This window comes from Sorex araneus, chromosome 2 (genome assembly GCF_027595985.1).
Source record: "Sorex araneus isolate mSorAra2 chromosome 2, mSorAra2.pri, whole genome shotgun sequence".
Taxonomy (NCBI): Eukaryota; Metazoa; Chordata; class Mammalia; order Eulipotyphla; family Soricidae; genus Sorex; species Sorex araneus.
In genome coordinates this window covers 377,264,237-377,285,870 of record NC_073303.1, presented here as the reverse complement: position 1 = coordinate 377,285,870, position 21,634 = coordinate 377,264,237, and the positions used below count along the sequence as shown (strand labels likewise).

General features: G+C 43.4%; 1 pseudogene; it reads left to right on the top strand.

The window, feature by feature from the left end:
- The first annotated feature begins 205 nt into the window (after positions 1-205).
- On the top strand, positions 206-1,015 carry LOC101557232 (charged multivesicular body protein 4a-like; annotated as a pseudogene).
- The last annotated feature ends 20,619 nt before the right edge of the window (positions 1,016-21,634 follow it).

Here is a 21,634-nt window from a genome sequence, read left to right as displayed (position 1 = left end):
CACTTTGTCTAGCATCTCCATGGAAAAACTGGAAACAATAAACCTGTGCTGTAAACATGCAGGTTCCACAGTCAATGCTAAGAAGTCCATTGCATTCTCCGCTTATCTGCTATGATGTAGAATGTAAAAATGTTAGCCAATTTACAATTATGTCCCCAAACTGAAGTATCTAGGACATCATATAACAAAGAAGGTTAAAGATGTATTCAAGGCCGTGGGCAGTGGCGGGAGAGGTGAGGTCGCGATGATTGGTCTCTGCCGGCTCTTCAGGAGGGGAAAGAAAGAGAAAGGGCCAACCCCAGAAGAGGCAATTCAGAAACTGAAGGAGACAGAGGAGATTCTGATCAAGAAACAGGAGTTCCTGGAGCAGAAGATTCAACAGGAACTACAGACAGCCAAGAAGCATGGGACCAAGAATAAGAGAGCTGCCCTGCAGGCTCTTCGGAGGAAGAAAAGTTTGGAACAGCAGCTGGCACAAACTGATGGGACATTATCTACCCTGGAGTTTCAGCGTGAGGCCATTGAAAATGCCACCACCAACACCAAAGTCCTTCGTACCATGGAACTTGCTGCCAAAGGCATGAAGAAGGCCTACTAGGACATGGACATTGAGACGGTGGATGAACTAACGGCTGACATCACAGAGCAACAGGAAGTGGCCCAGCAGATCTCAGATGCCATTTCTCGGCCTGTGGGCTTTGGAGATGTGGATGAGGACGAACTGTTGGAGGAGCTAGAATTGCTGGATCAGGAAGTATTGGACCAGGAGTTGTTAAATGTGGGTAACAAGGAAGAAGAACTGTCAGTCAAGCTACCCGATGTTCCAAATTGTAGTCTTCCGGCTGAACCAGCTTCCAAAGCAGATGAAGATGAAGAACTAAAGCAGTTGACAGAGTGGGTATCCTGATAAATCTGGGCCCGTCTTTCCTCACGCTGCCTTCATTGGTCTCTTATCCTAAAGTGCCAAGTGAACTCAAGGAACTGAACTAAAGAAAAATTAGCCTTTCTGGGAGGTGCTGGGGTGGTAGGGTAACTGCCACCCCTGCTCAACTTTGGAGGGGTCTGGACTCCCTACTCTCTGGTAGCTGTTACAGTGCTCTTGTTCCAAAATAAAAATGGACAAGTAAAAAAAATGTATCCAATGAAAATTATAGATTTCTTTTGAGAGATATAAAACACAGGAAATAGAAAAATATTTCTTATTTATGGACTGAAAGTACTGACATTGATAAAATGGCTGTCTTATATGAGGTACTTTATTAATGTCTACCAAAATTTCATTAGACATCAAGGACAGGTACTTGAACAAAAACTTCTGAAATTTGTGTGGAATTATGAAACATTCATAATAGCTGAAATGATCCTGTACTGCAATGTCTGCACTGTCGTCCCATTGTTCATCAATTTGTTTGAGTGGGCACCAGTGATGTCTCCATTGTGAGACTTGTCATTACTGTTTTGGCATATCGAATACACCACAGGTAGCGTGCCAGGCTCTGCCATGCAGATAGGATACACTTGGTAGCCTGCTGGGCTCTCTGAGAAGGAAAGACAAATTGAACCCAGGTCAGCCATGTGCAAGGCAAATGCCCTACCCACCGTGCTATAAAATCATGGAGGAATTGAACTTAAATGAAATACAATTGTATACTAGAAATCAATACTAGTAAAAACCATGTGGTATAAGAACAAAGATAGATCCTCAAATCAATGAAACAGGAATGAGAGCCTATGGGTGAACTCTTAAATGTATGGATAGTAATTCATAATACATGGGCTAACTACAGGATTGGAACAGATTCTCTTTGACAAATGGTGCTATAAAAAATAGCCTCGTGCAAAATAATAATAAGTTAGAACCCTATTTCATAATTAACCACAAGGCTAATTCAAAGTGGACAAAAAATGTTGCTATCAAACCTGTAAAAATAAAATACGTTTAGGAAAATATATGCTGGACTCTCCAAGATGTTGTCCTCAGAGCTCATTGGCAAAGAAAATCCGAAGAGAAATAAATAAGTGAGACTACATGAAACAAATAAGCTGCTATATGTGGAAGAAATGAGGCCCCAAATTAAATGAGACAACTATTGGGACCTATTGGGCTGGAGCAATGGCACAGTGGTAGGGTGTTTGCCTTGCACACAGCCAAACTGGGTTCAATTCCTCTGCTCCCTCAGAGAGCCCTTAAGCTAATGAGAGTATATTGCCTGCATAGCAGAGCCTGGCAAGCTACCCATGGCGTATTCGATATGCCAAAAACAGTAACAACAAGTGTCACAATGGAGACATTACTGGTGCCCGCTCAAGTGAATCGAAGAGCAACGGGATGACAGTAACAGTGACAGCGACTATTGGGACCAATTTTTTTCACATAATACATTAGAGAAAGAGTTTCTATATATATATTGAAACTCTTCTATATATATTATATATAAAGCCAATATACACATTGGCTTTATATATAATTGCCAATATATATAAAGCCCTCAAACTCACTTATACAACAAAATGTAATGACTACATCAAAAAATGGAAAGAGGATATAAGTAGATATTTCCTCAAGAAAGTTATAAAGTTGGCCCAGCAGGCATATGGAAGAGTAGTCATCGCTACTGAGAATGAAAATCAAAATTACAAGGAGACATCACTTCACAGAAATAAGAACAGTCTATACCTAAATGTCTGGAAACATTCCTGGTAAGAAATTCTGGTAAGAATGGTAAGAATGATAAATTCTGATAAGATTACGACAAAAAGGATATCATATTTGCCATCAGTGTTATTGTTGTATGGTTCATTCTCTTTGAAAAATGGCTTGGGGATTTCTCAAAAGCTATTAATAAAAGTACTTTGTAATTTTGTGATTTCATTCCTGAGATATACCTCAATAAATAAAAACATAATTCATTCCCCCCACATTCTTTCAGCACCATTTGTTTCTGCTCTTTTGATATGTGTCAATCACACTGGTGTGAAGTGATGTCTCATTGTTTTGATTTGCGTTTTCCTGATGATAAAGATGAAGAACACTTGATCATCTAGCTTTTGGTCATCAATATGTCCTTTTTGAGAATGTGTGTCTTGGTTAGCTCTTCCCCCCATTTTTTTGTTGGGATTGTTTGATTTTTGTGATTAAGTTTTGTACATGCATTATATATCTTGAATATTAGCCTGTGTCAGATGCACAAAAAGCGAATATTTTCTCCCAGTCTTTTTATCTCAGTCATTTAAAAAAATTAGTTCTTAAGAGCTCTAGCAGTTGCCATTTTCTAGAAGCCAGCAAAAAGCACCAGGTGTGAGTTGTGGTGACAGTAAATTCTGAGTCTCTCGAGACAGGAGGAGTGCGCCCTCCTTTCCCCTGCCCCAATGGGATGCTGGGATGATGCCACATCTGCCCACACCTACTTAAGCTTCCACATGGCCACAATTCAGAGAGACACAAACAAATCTTGGATGTGAGCAACTTGCGGCACCGATTTATTCAGACCCTAATTATTAAAATCTTAGAATTCCTAGAGCAGCATTATATTATTTCCATAACAAGCAGTACAAAACACATTGTCTAATAATTGCATTTTTGGCAGGTATGAGGGGTGGTATGATGTGGTCAATTTCATTGTGGAACTGTTCACCCGGAGACTCCCATGTCCAGCATTTAAATTCGGCCTTCTGGAACCGTGAGTTACCATGGATGGTCTTGGTCGACATGATGAACTCAGACAATCTCTAACCCTGATCATTCCATTCTAGGCCATGGGTCCTAATGTGGAGTTCTTCAGGCGACCTTCTCGGTCCTATTTGTCATTAAAATCACCAACAATGATCTTGTAGAAGGTGTGGTCTTCTTTATAGAACCTCTCCAGTTCCATGTAGAACCTCTTAATTTCTTCTTCATCGTAGTTGGAAGTTGGTGTGTAGACGATGAAGATAGAAACTGTAGGCAGTGAGCCACATCTATTCAAGCACAATCATCCAATTCGGGTTGTTAGGCATTCCAATGAATCAACGCTCATGGCCAAGTTCGTTTTACAAGGACACCAATGCCACTGACACCTCTGCTGTCACATGTTCAGAGGAACAATTCTTCTCCAATGTCAAAAATGGCATATGTGATCAATATCTTCTTGTTTCGGACAGACCAGTGATGTTGTGCTTGATCTTCTGCGCTTGCACCATCAGGCCTTCAATGGATGCTTCCGATGCCAGTGTACGTGCATTGAAAGTACATACAGTCATTTTAGTCTTTCTTCGTTTTGGCAGTCTAGTTTATCCCTGAGATTTTTTCAGCCTTTTTTTGCTCATCTTTCTTAAAGATGCTGTATTGGAGGCTCTTTCGGGGTCAGGTGAATGATCTCATTGTTGTTACTGTTTTGGGCATATTGAATACACAATGGGTAGATTGCCAGACTCTGCCGTGTGGGCAGGGTGCTCTTGGTAGCTTGACGGGCTCTTGAGAGGAATGGAGGCTTTTAGGGTGGCCTCCAATCGCCCTTACAGGTGTTCCCTTGGTTCACACCATATTTGAACCCTATCAAATATAGTGTGGGAATTATGGAAAATGGGTATTAAGTGTGTTATGGTGTGTCTGAAGGGCGGCCTGGAGGGTGGCGGTGGTTGGGCAGTGAAGGTAGTGGGGGTCAGCTGGTGAGGTATTTACCTGGCTTGGGTAGGGTGGGGCGTCTGGGTTTGACCCCCTCCCTAGGGTGCTGGAGATTGGAGGAGGCAGACAGTGGATCTTGTTTCCAGTCTCGTTGAGCCTACAGGCCAAGGTCGCAAATTTCTGCTTACCTAGTTTTGTGGGGCTTCACTTGTGGGAGAGGTTCGGCCCGGGTGTCTGGAGAGCAGCCTGGAGCGTGGCGGTGGCTGGGTAGTGGAGGACTAGAGCTGTTACCGACTGGATTCCACGGGATGTCAAAAGACTGCGTGGCCGCCCACCAATGAGATGGTCAGACTTCTTCGTCAAAACCCTGAATGAACGATTTGAGGCTCTCCCTGTTCCTGGAGCGAGCAAATATCACTGGGCTACACTAGCACGCGACAGGGACAAATGGAGACATTACTGGCGCCCACTCGAGCAAATCGAAGATCAACGGGATGACAAGTGATGCAAGTGACAAGTAGTGAGGGATAGTAGGACTGGTCTTGAAATATTGAAGGTAGCAAAAGGAGAGAAAGAATATTTTGCAAATTGTCTACCACACAGGCAGGGGGAGTTGTGGAATGGGGGGTGGGGATACTGGGGATTTTTGTGGTGGAAAATGTGCACCGGTGAAGGGATGGGTGTTTGATTACTGTATGATCAAAGTTAAAAATGAAATTTTTGTTATTGTACCTCACAGTGAATTAATAAAAATATATATATAGTTTTAGTGCAGAAGCTTTTTAATTGGAGAGGGGCACAACTAGTGGTGCCCAGGCCTTACTCCTGGCACTGCACTCAGGGGTCACTCCTGGAAGTGTTTGGAAGCCATACAAGGTGCTTGGATTCAACCCATATTATATGTGTGCAAGACAAGTACCCTGCTTGGCATACTATTTCTGGGTCCTGTGCATAAGCTTCTGAATTCTATGACTCCCATTTTCTTCTCTCTATTTTTAATTAATTAATTTTTTTAATTAGTGAATCACCGTGAGGGTACAGTTACAAATTTACCCATTTTCGTGCTTGTGTTCCCCTCATACAATGTTCGAGAACCCATCCCTCCCCCAGTGTCCATTCTCCACCACCAATGAACCGAGTATAGCCTCCTATTTTCTTATCTGTTATTATTGGGAACAGTATCTGGGTTAGCCTCTATGAACAACACAGACATCTCCCAAGATTAAGAATTAAGCTTCCAGGTGACTCAGAAATTCCACTTCTTGACATTTATCCCAAGAAGCCCAAGTATGATATTTTGAAATATATTTACACTCATGCTCATAGCAGTGCTATTCACAGTAACAAATGTTTAGAAATAACCCAAATCTCCAAGAACAGAAGAGTGGTAATGTAAACTGTGGTATTTAGATACAAAAATATACCACTTAGCTATAAGAAATTATAAAATAGGTGGGTCCTCTGGAGAATTCTATTCCTATTTTTCAGACATCGCCATGTTGCTTTCCATGGAGTCTGAACCAGAAAACATTCCTACCGACAGTGAACGAGGGGCCCTTTCTCAGCGTAACTCTGCCCAAACTGGCTTTTTCTAGGATTTTTGATATGTGCTCACAGGCACGAGATGCTATCTATTGTTGTTGTGACACAGTGAGTTAGCAACAAAGGACCCAAGGCCACATAATAGGACTGATCCAAACACTTGAGTAGGGGTTGGGGTGAGAGAAAGAAATGTTGGGAACCCTTGGGGAGAGAGGGAGTGCACTGATGAAGAGTTTGGTGTTGGAGTCATGTGCGTGAGAAACCACTATTAATAGAATTACAAACCACAGAATCTTAACAAAATATGTTTTAAAAGTGAAAGATGAAATCATACTATGTGAATGGAAGTAAAGGGCATCGTCCTGAGTAAACTGGTGAAGGGGACAGGGACAGGAACTTTCTCTGTCACATGTGTAAGGCAAGGGAACAAAGCAAGGGGATAATGAAAATCAAGTGGTAATGGGGCTCAAACCTCCACCTATAGAACTGAGTTTGCAAGGAGGGTGAGGGTGGAAGCAAACTCTGACACACTGGTAGCAGGATGCTGACACACTAGCAATGGAACATTTCATTCGTGAATCATTAGTAGTATTGTAAATAATAGTACCTAAATACAAATTTAAGCAAAACAATACTAATTCAGAAGGAACTATGCCCACCTATGATGATTGCAACATTAAGGACATATGCGCATCTGTGTTTTTTAAATTATTTTTTAATTGAATCACCATGAGATAGAGTTACAAAGCTTTCATGTCTGAGTTTCATTTATATAATGATTAAAAACCCATCCCTCCAGCAGTGCATTCTCCACCACCAATGTCCCCAGTATACCTCCCGTCCCAACCCTTCCCTGACTCCATGGCAGACAATTTCCTCCCTATTCTCTACTTCTGGGCTTTGTGGTTTCCAATACAGATACTGAGAGGTTATCACGTTTGGTCCTTTATCTACTTTCAGAACATATCTCCCATCCCGAATCATTCCTCCAATCATCATTGACTTAGTGATCTCTTCCCTATTCCAGCTGCCTTCTGCCCCCAGATCATGAGGCAGGCTTTCTCTTTTTTTTTTTCTTTTTGGGTCACACCCAGCGATGCACAGGGATTACTCCTGGCTCTGCACTCAGGAATTACCCCTGGCGGTGCTCAGGGGACCATATGGGATGTTGGGAATTGAACCCGGGTAGGCCACATGCAAGGCAAATGCCCTACCCACTGAGCTATTGCTCCAGCCCCAATATTCTTGCTTTCTTATAGTGGTTTTCTTTCCAATAGCAAAGATCTGGAATATCCCCAGTAATCAACAATGAGTGGATAAAGAGATGGCAGTATCTTTACACAATGGGTTATTATTTAGCTATGAGAAACTATGGAATGTTGTGGTGTGCTTCAACTTGCTTTGAAGCAGAGGACGGTGTCATGTATAACAAAATGAGTCAGAAAGAAAAGTACAAATACAAGATGATCTCAGTCATATGTGAGTTTGAAGGGACAAGAAAAGAGATTAGATACTCATCAGTGGAAACAAATATCAAGACATAATAAAGCTAGGAATTTCTAGAGTACAGGAGGTAGAGGGACCTTAAGATAGTAACAGGGGAATATAGACACTCTGGTAGAGGGATTGGTGCAATAGCTCTATGATTATAAAACAGCTTCAGTGCTATTGTCAACTATGACACATCAAAAATGACTGAGTTTAATGCTTTGTTGGTGTCTCCTTCAACAGAATCTTATGTGTAAAATCTAAGAAAGAAGCTAGTCTAATTGAGAAAATTCTATGAGTGGATAACATTTGGATTTGGTGACTGACGTGGGCATTTTATTTTTTTCCTTAATTTATTTCATGGTTTTAGTCGTTATATTTGCCACCTAGAAAGGCGTCTAAATCAAATGAATCATCCTTGGGTGGCATATACTCCGGAGCACTGGACAACACAGCTGCTGGAGGGCCGACGGCTTGAGAGCAAGACGCAGGTCTACGCGTTCTTGTGGTGCTATGTTGGAAACAAATGCAGAAAGATTCAGTTTACGCAGATGACGTGAATGATCTTCATTCTTTGTCAGGCTTAGCTCGACCTTGTTTTCTAGTTTGGTTAGACGAGTGTTGATCCTTGCAAACTCTTCATTCACCAAGTTTTTAAGGATACACACGTGCACGGAGAGGTCGGAGTTGTCGGGCTCCTTTTTTGGTGATGAGTCATCAGATCTTGGTGATGATGAACACACCAAGCATCCTCTCATGATTGATGCTTAACGTGTACTCTTCACCTGCACCAGTAGTTGACCAAATGGCAAATTCTCATGTCTCGATCTCTTCCAGCTCTGGTTCATCGCAAACTTCAGTGCGCTTTGTCTTGCGATGGGTGGCTCGGCCAGTGGCTTAGGGAGTCCCAGTGACTTAGGGAGTCATGATTCTGTGGATGACTTACTCATGACTGAGGCTTTGATAGCATGTGATGTTCTGAAAAGGGCATTTTTTTTTTGCTTTTTGGGTCACACCCAGAGATGCTCAGGGGTTACTCCTGGCTTTGCACTCAGAAATTACTCCTGGCGGTGCTTGGGGGACCGTATGGGATGCCGGGGATCAAACCTGGGTCAGCCGTGTGCAAGGCAAACGCCCTACCCGCTGTGCTACCACTCCCGCCCCAGAAAAGGGCACTTTAAACCCTAAGTACTTCTCTGCTACAGTGATGACACTCAGATTTCCTGTGCACAGTCAACTAGAGGAGGAGCAGACACATATGAAACCACCGAAGACACTCCCAATTGTGGTAACTTTATCTAAGCACTGCCATGGTTTTAGTGGGAGTCCCAAGACAGGGCTCAGTGGTAGTGTTAAGTTAAAAGAAATTATATTGGGTTAAAGCCCACTCGACTTTTGTAACCTCGCTTTGTTCTGCTTCTGTAACCAAGCTTATGCCCTGAACTGTATATAATAATGTATTATGCCTGGGCCCTGTCACATACATCCTGACATCTGCCTGTCGGTTGGGCTGGAATTCATGTACGTGCCTAAGAGATAGGGACCTGCTCACAGAAGGAGTTGCTGAGAACAAGGAGCCCAGATAGTGACTCTGGTCCCACGGCCCAGCAGATAGTGACTCCGGCCCAGTAGATAGTGACTCCGGCCCCTGACACAGAGCCCAGATAGCGACTCCCGTCCCACGGCTCTACAGAAAGTAACTCCTGATGAAGGGCAAGAAGAATGAAAGAATGTCTCCGGACACACGAATTCCAAGGTAGTGGCTCCAGACGAGGCTACGTGACAAACATGACTGGCCCAGAGGACTCAAGCCCTATGAAAAGGCTGCCCTAGCTAGCACAAACCGCTGCATCTACTAGAGGTGCAGCCCCAGCATGTTGGTTTGAATAAACTTTTGTCTTGCAAGACTGGCCCGTCTCTGCTTCTTGCGGCTCCGGACCCAACAAGTAGAGTACCCACCTCCTTGCTGCCACAGAGTCAGTCCTCAGGGCTCCCACACAGGACCAGCACTGCAACCCCTCGTCATCAGCGCAGTAACAGACAGGGGGACACAATGGGGACACAACTGAAACAGACACTTGGAGAGCACAAAAGCCAGTGCTTCCCTCTGATGTACCCGCCAACCTCCCAGCTCAGATGTCTGAAAGGCAGTGGGCGTCCTCTCTCTTTCCATGCTCCACTAGTAAACATCTGCACAACCTAGACCTTTGCCAACTTGATGAACTTTCTTCCCCCATCATGTTGCAGGGCGACTTCCATGGAGCTAGGGGAACAAAATACTCTGTGGGGGTCTTTGATTTCCCTATAGTCAACTTTTCCTATGAATGTCCACATCAACATAAAGGTGTGTGTGCGTGTGTGTGTGCTTGCGTGCAGGCATGTGCAGGGGTATGGGGGAGTGGGGAGAGGGGTTTTGACAAGGATCAGATGATGGCCGAAGAGCTGTGACATCACAGTCCAATCCACTTTGTTCTAGAACTGATCTGTGTCTTCAAGACTTGTCTGAGCCCAGTCTCCTGAGTAATCTAGTCTAGATGATGGATGGGTGTGTGCACCCCTATGCCGTGTCACTGTGTGTCAGGTAACACGGTGTCCATGATCAGATTCCCATGTCACAATTCTGGGCATTGCATAATTAGGCACATATCACCCCAGAACACAGGAGGAAGTCAAAAAGCTTTCATCAAAAGGAGGATAAGTAAGGATGAAGTCAGGCAACTGTGGCTTCCCTGCCTGGGGCTGAGTCTCCAACATCAATTCGGCTCCTGAGGGCTATGGTCAAGCAGATGATGAGCTTGACTCAGCTCCTGTTGCAGATTGCTTGACTCTGGGTCCCACACCAATGCAGCTGATACGCAGGAGCTCAGAGAGACACACTCCAAAGTGGGCTGTGGGCCACAGAGATAGCTCAATGGGCAGAGAGCTTGCTTGTGCAGGGGGCCCAGGGCCGATCTCTAAACTATGGCAACTAGGGAACTGTCAGAAGACACTCCCAGCACAGTTCTTAAAGTAGTGTATGAACTACTTCAGGCGCAGTCCCCAAAACAAAATTACACTAGTAATCTATAATCTAGTACAAATCTTCTTTCCACTAGATTTGCTGAAAAATCAGATAGGAGCTCTTGCAAGGTTATTTTTCTTTGTAAATAGATAGCATATTATTTACAAGTGATAGTTTAAATTGTTTAAATTTGTTTGCCATAAACCATTACTACTCACTATAATGTATTATAGTTCAGCTGAAAGAAAATGCCATGGAAAGCCTCATCCCTATTTCTTTGATGTATTTAAAGTTGTGTGTGTGTAATGTGTGTGTATGTGTATATATGTGCGTGTGTTGTCTATGTGTCAGATATAATATCCAATAGCTATTTTCACTCTTGGCAACTGATTTGAAATATGCATGTTGCGACCCTTAGGACTATCCTGTCCTCATCACGAGCGTGTCATATTATAATCTGGCAACTTCTACCACTGGAATAATAATGCTCCCCTTCTGTCAGTGAATCCCCCACACCTGGGGCAGGAGCTAACAGTGCTTCAGGGGAACAATTACAGCAATTTCTCCTGGCTCCTGCCACTGTTCATGACACTGGCAACGACTGTGTTTCCACTCAGCTGCTTAAGTACAAGCAGCAGTGCGAGGCTGCTATCACAGGAGCCCTTAAACCAGATGCCTTCTCAACCATGGAAATTTAATTCTCAAAGCTCTGTGCTGGAAGCTGGAAATTGGGTGCCGGAGACCCTAATACGAGCGCCTTGATCATAGATCACCTAATCCTCCTTAGGACTTCAGGGGTCAGAGTGCTTAAGAAAACTCCTTGGAATCTCACTCATAAGGACACTCATCTCATTCAGAAGTTCCAAAGCTACCACCCTCCCACGCCACACAACACACACACACACACACACACACACACACACACACACACACACACACACACACCCCTTCTCATATCACATTGGGGAATGGGATCTCCACATATGAATTTTGAGGAGACACACACATTCCTTCCCTAGGCCTGGGTGAGTAAAGAACCTTCTGAAATCTTTACTTTTAGCACCTATAAAATCAAACCAGTTTTTATTTTTTAATTAATTAATTTATTTGTTTATAATTATTCTGGCAAACTTTGCAATAATAATTAAAAAAAAAACAGCGCCAGGCTGTTTTCACTTGGGGTGTCCCCGAGGGGTGTGGGTGAGAACCCTTCCCACCCTAAGGGACCCAGCCCTGGCAGCTGACCTCCATACCCAACTGCCGCCACACTCCAGGTCACTTTTTGGATGCTCCGAACCTCACGCATGAATGAGGTCCCAGGGAACCCAGATAATGTGGAACTTTGTGACTTGGACTCTGGACTCAAAGGGACCCAGAAGCAGAGATCTCAGGATCACACCCATAAGCCACACCCTGCCACATCCTGCTGGCACCAGATAATCTCATTTGCCACCTTCCAGATCTCAATGGCTGCTCTGCCCAGACAGGAGCATAAAATGAGGCCCCCATAGCCATGCCACCGAACTCCACGCCAGGCTGTTTTTACTCGGGGCACCCCAGAGAGGGGCAGGTGAGAACCCTCCCTGCCCCAAGGGACCCAGCCCCAGCAGCCGACCTCCACTACCCAACCACCACCAAGCTCTAGGCTGCTTTCTGCTTTGTGGCCGCAAGACACATTATAAGACACTTCCGACCGATTTTTCATAATCACCACACCATATTTGATGGAATTCAGACAGTAGGCAATGAATCATAGAGAGTAATATATATATATATATATATATATATATATATATATATTTTCCTCTCAGAGAGCCCAGCAAGCGACCGAGAGTATCCCGCCCACATGGTCAGAGCCTGGCAAGCTACCTGTGGTGTATTCGATATGGCCAAAACAGTAATGATAGGTCTCATTCCCCTTACCCTGAAAGAGCCTCCAATCGGGAAAGACAAGTAAGGAGAGGCTGCTAAAATCTTAGGGCTGGGAGGAATAGAGACGTTACTGGTGCCCGGTCGAGTAAACCGACGAACAACGGGATGACAGTGATACAGTGATTTATAATTATTATTTTTAGGACATTACAAAGCCATTCATGATTTAATTTCAGTCATACAGTATTCCAACACGCATCCCGGCACCAGTGTACACTAGTGGTGTTTCCTAGCACCAGTGTCCCCAGGTTCCCTCCCATCACCAACCACCCCCCACCCCTTGCTTGCCTCTTTGGCAGGAGTTTCTCTCTCTCTCTCCCTTCCTCCCTTCCTCTCTCTCTCTCCCTCCCTCCCTTCTTCTCTCTCTCTCTCCCTCTCTCTTGCTCTCTCTCTCCCTCCCTCCTTCTCTCTCTCCCTCCCTCCTTCTCTCTCTCTCCCTCCCTCCTTCTCTCTCTTTCCCTCCCTTCCTCCCTCTCTCTCTCTCTCTCTCCCTCCCTTCTTCTCTCTCTCCCTCTCTGTCTCTCTCCTCCTAGGCATTGGGGTTTTCAGTATTGATACAGAAAGGTTATCAAGAATATCCCTTACCTACTTTTAACCCTCGGATCTTATCCAGTGTGTCATTCCCACTTTTATCGTCATACTGGTCTCTTGGTCTCTTCTCGATCATACCTACCCTCAGCCCCATACACACTTGTGGTTAGTTCCAACCGTCAACTCCATTTTTAAAAAATGACATAATGAATAAAACGCTCAGGAGAGGCTAACTCTCTTGTGTTATTTCTGGTCAGTGAGCTAAGGTCCAAAGAAACTTGTCACGTTAAAAAAAAAAATGAAGAAAAAACCACGATTCAGCAAATTAATCCAGGGTAATTGTTAAAAAAAATAATAAGCTTGCAGGGGGGTAGCCTTCCTCTCCCCCTGTGTCTCAGACTAGGGCCAGTGAAGTTCTCACACAGGCTATAAATAGATGAGTGCTGCCGCAGAGTCTACACCCGACAATGTAACTGCACACACAGGCTTCCTCCTCCGCAGGGGGCCGGGGAAAAGGAGAACAGTAGCGCTGACCTTGGCCCCTGGGACGCTCATCTCCAGGGAACGAGCCCACAGCTCTGGGTAGCTAATGGGGAGAATGACAGGCAGGGGAGGACACCAAGCTAATCCCGTCCACTGAGAAGTGAGTCGGCTGGAAGACAGGTCACTCTAATCACCACCACAGGCCTCCAGATGGTGGGAGAAAGGGAGAGAAGCTCTTGTTCAAAATATCCTCTGGGGCAGAGAGATTTAGCTCCCCTCATTTTCCTCAGTCAACATTTGGAGGAGAGGATCAATTTCTTTTGATTCACATCACTCGTAACGTAGAATAATTCTAAGTCCCCCATGGTTTTGAATCTTCAACAAAGCGGCACAAGGATGCAAAGTAACTTTTGATTCATCTTTATGTTATCCTCAGTATAGGATGATATTAATGTGTTCAACTTGAGAACTTTGTAATTGCATCCAGTGTCCTTTCTAAAGTAAATAAAATTTCATTTATCAGAACAGCATTTCTCTCTGTGTTAGCACATCATGACATTAACCTTACTTCTAAACCAATCATACTTCCTGTTAGGTCATTGCTAAAATATAGCTCAAAATGTGTTTAATTTACAGTTTAAAAATTGTATTATTTTATGATATGATATATAGTCCTCCTCTTGCTGAAATATTCTCTTGCAACTAGATAAAAATGATAAAATACTGAATAAATGTTTTGGTAAATACCTCAAACATAAAAGTTTTAGAATTCAGAGTTGGACAATCTTGCTGTCTTGGGATATGTCCCCACTGAATCATGATGGGTTAATGTTTTTATGTTGCTTAAATGATTTTAGAAGATTTCCATAATCCTTGTGGTGATCAGGGTTACTGGTGTTTAGATTTTCTTTGTCTTTTTTCTACTTTGTGTTTCTCCTTGGGTGCAGTAGTCTCATAAATGAATTGCTTATTGCTTCAGCCTGTACAATGTTCTAGAATAATTTTTATAAGTCAGCATTTTCTTGCATTTTAATTCGCAGGAGGTTTAGCAATGGGTTGGTACTGGCTTGTTTGATCCTAGAAAGGGTAATGAGAATGAGGAGTTCATGTTTAGATCCAGAGAGTTGTTCAGGGTATCATTTGCTTCTTGAACTTTGATGCTTTGTGTCTTTTGGCAAAGTGTTGATTTCACTGGATTACTAAATACTTCAGCACGATTTGGGTCATAATATACCCTTACTACACTGTTTATTATTTTTTAATCTCTGCTGATGCTTCTTTAAACCCTTAACACTGGCTATTATTCCCCTCCCACCCCCCTTTCCTCTCTAATCACCATGCAGAGGCTTAGGATCTATTTTGAGCCTTCCAGAGATCTGAATATTGCTCCACTCCCAAGGCACTGTTACCTACTGTCTTCCTTAATAAAGAGATGGGGCCTGAGTGATAGCACAGCGGGTAGGGCGTTTGCCTTGCACGCGGCCGACCCGGGTTCGATCCCCGGCATCCCATATGGTCCCCTGAGCACCGCCAGGGGTAATTCCTGAGTGCAGAGCCAGGAGTAACCCCTGAGCATCGCTGGGTGTGACCCAAAAAGCAAAATAAAAAAAAAAGAGAGAGAGAACAGGGGTGTCTGGGAGATAGGACAGTGGGTAAGGCGCGTGTCTCTCACGCACCCAGCCCAGGTGCAACCCCTGGTATCCCATAAGGTCCCTCTGCCAGAAGTAATGCCTGAGCACAGAGTCAAGAGTCCCTGAACATTGGCTGGTGTGGCATTCCCCCCCCAAACCCCACCCCTCAAAAAAACCCCCTGAAAAACAGAAAAAAAAACCATAAAGAAGATACATACGGAATACCCAAGGAGCAATCACAATTTTTTTTTTTTGGGGGGGGGTTACAATGAGTGTGGACTCACTCTGTGACTGACCAGGTCCTTGCAGGCTCCGCCCGAAGTCGTGTCGTCGGGGCTCCGCTGCGCCGAATGCTCAGTTCCAGGCGCCCAGGAGCGCGGACGGCGACAGCGCAGGACTCGGTGCCTCCCGCCGGGTTTAGCATCTCTTGCCCTGCACCAGACTCAGGCCTGCTGAGACTGTGACTCCACCATTAAAAGCTGTCGTCGCCACGTTTTATTAATGTTCCCAAAGTTATTCAGCGATTTCGACACTTCTAAGAAATTGTGAAAGGAAGCGGTGCAAACTCACACACTTCTTGGGGGTGGGGGCGGGGAACTCTCAAGTCATTTATTAACTCAGCAAGTCTTGAAAAGACGTTCTTGCCGCAATGTTGAGGCCGGGGTTGAAGTCGGTATGGACCGTTGATAGATCACTGCATCACTCTCATCCCGCGGGCACCAGTCACGGCCTCTCATGAAGACGTTGATAGATAGCCTCTTCTAAATTCTTTCTTTCATCTGATATGTCAAATTCATTTACAAATGAATTGATATAATATTAAATACTATCCTGGGTACATAGTATCTATTACTGCATTGAACTGTTAAACATTAGTAGTCAATATGTTGAAGGCAAATTATTAACATCAAAATGCTTGGTATTAAATACAAAGCACATAAATATTTAGAAAAGATCCCTGATCCCTCTTAAGTTCCTTTTTTTTCTTCTCTTTTTGCCCACACCTGGGACTGCCCAGGGCTGAGTGCTGCCTCCACTTCGGTCTCATTGATCACTCTACGAGTCTCATTGATCACTCTACGAGGTTCCAGGGACCAGCCTCTCTCCCATTCTGTAATTCCCTTGATGTGTATATACATTTAAAATCATCAGTCTCTCTAATCTACCCATGCACTTGTTTTCTATATTAAATCTTCCTATTTATTCTCTTTACCAATATCCAATATATATTAACATGGTAGATATTAATATTCTGCATACATTATCTCTCAGTTCTAATCGCCTTTAAAAAAATATTAGTGAATCACCATGAGGTACAGATACAGACTTACAAACTTTTATGCTTGTGTTTCAGTCATACAATGGTAGAGTGCCCTTCCTTCCACCAGTGCCCATTCTCCACCACCAATGGTCCCAGCGTCCCTCCCACAATCACCTTGGATTTGAAATACTGTTTCAACATCAATATTGTTTTGCACTTTGACAAATAACATAAAATCCTTAAAAGTTTCTCAAATGTAAAGAAATATTACAACAATGTTATGAATTCTACCATCTACATTTGAAAAATTGACAGTTGGCTGTACTTCTACTTTAATCTCCCTCTCCACACAAACAGAAATAATGGGCTTTTAAAATACAGTGAAGAAATCCTGCTGCTCTCAAAACACAAGTAAACTGGCTTCATCTTGGGAAGAATGAGTACGATTTCTAGTCTCTCACCTTTGTTTCTGTTCATTCATTTGCTGTAAATTGACATCTTTACACCATTTTTTAAATCCACGATTGCAACATTTTCTTTCTTTTTTTAAAAGGCTTATAATGAGCTCCATAATTTCATGTCTAAATTTTTTAGAGTTATTTTATAGCACTGTATAATTTTTTCCTCACATATTTTGAGGAATGGAATTCATCTTTTAGTGGTATTATAGTTCCCACACTAATACAACACCAGTTGTCTAAAGTTTATTTGTGGTTTTTGTCCTGTCTGGACAATAATATAATTATGATTCATCCTATGATTATTAATGATATCAAATGATGATATCTATCTTTAAAGGTTTTCAGGACTTTATGCCTTTAAATTTCTGTTTTTATCATTGGGGATCAAGCCCAGGGCTTTCAATGCAGTAAATTTCTGGCTTCTCTGATCATCATACAACATATTCTTTTGTATTGTTGACTGTTATTTTTATTACAATTGCAATATTAAGTTGAAATCATGAAAGTAACCATTCTCATATTTTCACTTAATTTTAATGTCACCGGTCTCATCAATTCTCCATTCAATAGTAAGTTCTTTGGTTGCATGGAATAATCTAGATCTCCGTCTTTCGGTTAGGGAATTTGCCAACTGCTTCTTGTACCTCGTCAACCGGATGTCAATGTAAATAACACTTCTTTGAATTTTGTCTAATATTTTTTTCTGGAAAGCTGGCAAGCTCACCGTGATGTATTCGAGATGCCAAATACAGTAACAATAACAGTCTCATTCCCCTGACCCTGAAAAGAGCTTCCAATCATTGGGAAAAATGAGTAAGGAGAGGCTGCTAAGACCTCAGGGCTGGGATGAATGGAGACGTTACTGGCGCCTGTTCGAGTAAATCAATGAACAATGGGATGACAGTGATACAGTGATACAGTGATTTTTTTTCTGGATCAATAAAAAAATTATAGGATTGAACTTTGGTTATTAAAAATTTTATCACTTGTAAAAATATTAGTAAAAATGCACAGAAGCTTGGAACTGGCGAGAGAGCAAGAAGAGCACTTGATCCAACCCAGACTTGCACACAGCCATCTCAGGCTCAATTTCCAGTGCTCCATAAGGTTCCCTGAGACCACCGAGGCTTCCATCTGCAGAGTAGATGCCCTTCCATTGGCGCTAGCTCCCTGCCCTCTAGGTTCTTATTTCTGCAAGGGGCTCACTCAGCAGTGCCCAGCAGCTTCGTCTGCTGCTGTGCTCCTGCTTCTTCCAAAAGTGCTCAGGAATCTAGCCCAGCTGCGTCCACCAAGCCTGTGCTCAGTGTATGGATCTCTCTGACTTTAAGTTAATTTTTAAGGTTCCAGCTTCATTTTAAGAAGATATTTAAATAATTGTGTTGTGAACATAATACTATAGAAAGATAAATTTAAAAAAGAGAACTTTACTGAAAAGCGATCAGTTTTGACGTACTCTGTAAATGATATGAGCATATATAAGCAGGGCCAGAAACATGAGACAGCAGATCAGGCGTTTTCCTGGCATGAGGCCAACCCACGTTTGATCTCTTGCATCCCATATGTTCCTCTGAGCACAGCTCGGAGTGATTCTTGAGTACAAAGCTAGAGGTAATCCCTGAACATTGCTGGCTATGGCCTAAAAAAAAAATAAAAGAGTAAACAACAAAAAAAATTGAAGAAAGTATAATTTTTTTTGTATGCACAAGGGTTACTCCTGGCTCATACACTTAGGAATTAACTCCTGGCGGTGCTCAGGGGACCATATGGGATGCTGAGAATCGAACCCAGGTTGGCCGCGTGCAAGGCAAACACCCTACCCGCTGTGCTATTGCTCCAGCCCCCCAAATTGAAGAAAGTATAAAAACAATTTCATAAACCAGCAGGTTGCCTGCATGTGAATCTTCAGGAGGGTGGAATGATCTGAGTTCTCAGCCTTCAGTTGCCAGAGATTCGGAGGGTAACAATACACCCCCACAGGCATCGAACACCCATATTCCAGAGGGGAAAGCGGAATTAAAAGCATACGCCCTTATGAAAGAAAAACACTCCGTGAAATAAACAGAGCAGTCAGGTTGTGTCAGTGCCAGAAATACTGACCTTGCATGCGTGAGGCCAAGAGTTGGGTCCCCAGAGCTGCCCGCACGCGTGGCCCCACGGCTCTGCTGCGGTCTCTGGGACACAGTCAGGGTGTGTCCGCGCTGCGACTAAAGCGCACGGCGTTCCAGCAGGCACAGCAACTAAAGGTAGGATGTGTGAGCTCCCTGGGACACGACTCCGAGAGCCACAGCTGGAGCCTGCGGAACCTGGCGGCTCTGCACCCAGAGGGTGGGCAGCACCACAGCTCGGACGCTCGGGCGGGACTGCAGAGAGTGCTTGCAAGCACCGCAAAAGAGGCTGTGCCCCAGCGCTGGGGTGATAGCCCCAAAGATGGGAGAGCATCCACTGTATCTGGGCATGAGTGTCTGTACCCCTACAAGTCTGTGGCAGCACCGTCACTTGACCCCTGGCATTGGTTGGGGTTTCAAATCTAAGCACTGCCAGAAGTGACTCCAAACACAGAACAAGAGACTCCAAGTGGCAGGCCCTGAGCCCTGCTGAGCATGGACGGCCTCAAACCCAAAGAAATAAAGGAAAGTCTGTGAGCACCATGGCTACGTGTGTGTGCCAAGTACAGCAAAGGGCAGGGAGGGGGGTGGAGGGAAGCAGACTTTCGCCTTTTTAATGAAAATAAAACATCATTCTTAAATGAGAGCTTGAATCGGGGCCAGAGTGATAGCACAGCGGGTAGGGCCTTTGCCTTGCACGAGGCCGACCTGGGTTTGATCCCCAGCATCCCATATGGTCCTCCAAGCACCGCCAGGAGTAATTCCTGAGTGCAAAGCCAGGAATAACCCCTGAGCATCGCTGGGTGTAACCCAAAAAGCAAAAATAAATGAATAAATAGATAGCTAGATAGATAAATAAATAAATGAATGAGAGCTTGAATCATGAAGATCATTTCTTACTTAGACGAGATTCCTTTAAGGCATGAGCTGAGATGCTCCTCCATGATCAATACACCAAGGAGCTAAGCTGTTCTAAGAGCTGAAAACAAATAAAAAGAAAGCTGGGTCAGGAAGTTTCGTTATTTTAACATGTTTGTTCACTAGTCTATCAATCCCTGCAGAAAGAGCCAAAGAGAGGAGTCAGGGAGAGTTCTGGGTGCTTTAGGGAAAATGCATGTGTGTGTTATAAATGCGGGCTGTGATTAGCTCATGGCCTTAAAGACAAACGGAGGACTGATGAATAAAGAAGCAAACGTATAGGATTAATTTGTCAATGAAATTCATAAGATTCATGCTGTTTACTTTAGATAGGGGAGGATGGCCCACACATCCAATAAACAGATATCCGTGAAGTGCTATAAAAAGCAATTCTAACATTCTAACGGGCAATGCAGTTAGCAGCATCACTGGGTCTCTCTTTCTTTCTTTTATTTTGTATCCAGTTCAGTACTAATTACTCCTCATGCAGGAAAAAAGCAACTCCTGATACTAATAGAATTTAGTAAATCCATTTGCTATCTTTAAACTCCTTTTATTTTGCTTTCTAATTTTCTTCAATGTGAAAAAATAATCCCAACTGATTTGTCACATGGACAATTTGTTTTAACATCTAAAAAAAAATCAAGATATAATAGAAGAGAATCCTCTGGCCTATCCCTACTTATCCTGTCTCATAAAGAAATTATAAAGCAATGAATTTAAAATGGGTCAGATGAAAGCCATTTAAATTGTGATATATATAATCAATTCAAGTAAGTTAGTGCTGCAGGCTTATTGAGACAAATCCTTTATCAAGATCTAGTGCACTAATAAGAATGGAAGGCATGGTTACTGCGGATCATGCCTCAAAGACTGTGATTTTACTTCATGACATTATGATCATCAGCGTTTCCCTGCACCCAGCAGGCCCGCTCACTGCACGGAGGCCCTCAGGGAGGAAGAGAGGATTTGTCAGAATAGGGTGTCCACAGATTTACAATCCGGGGCAATGCAAATAATTTCCTTGAAATAATAAAGAGCATTTCCACATGATCTAAGATTCTGAATTCTACAGGAAGCTCTCTGGAGATTTTTTTTCTTTGCATCAGGAGGGAATAGTTTGGAAGAAGACTTTCTGGTTTGATCATATGATTGTTTGTTTGTTTAAAGCAGAGGTAATACAAATAAAACATGCTGGAACATTGTTACATAGCTTACCACACCACGGAAATGGACCGGATTGAAGATCTAAGGCACAGCAACGCATAGGAAGTATTATGCAACAGTTTTCTCTGGCTGAGGAAAATTTTAAGCAATTCAGAAATTGACTGGGAAATGGAAATCCAAAGTTAAAAATAGGTAGGCTGGGGTTACGTGTGTGATAATGCAGTGCCAAATGATTGATTCTGCATTTGTTTCGTGACCATAAATAAATCCCAATGGGGCAGAGAGGTAATACAGGCACTGTGGTTTCTTACTGGAATAGGTCAACCCTAATCCAATTCCAAGCACCACCAAGGTCCCTGGCACATTGCCAGGAGTGATCCCTGAGCAAACTCAGGAGGAAACAAGCCCTAATCCCTGCTGTGGCCCTCCGAAATCCCCAAATCAAAAAATAAATTATTCTTATTTTCTCTAAAGCAATGGTTTGCAGAGATATCTAAGCGGCAGGGCATTT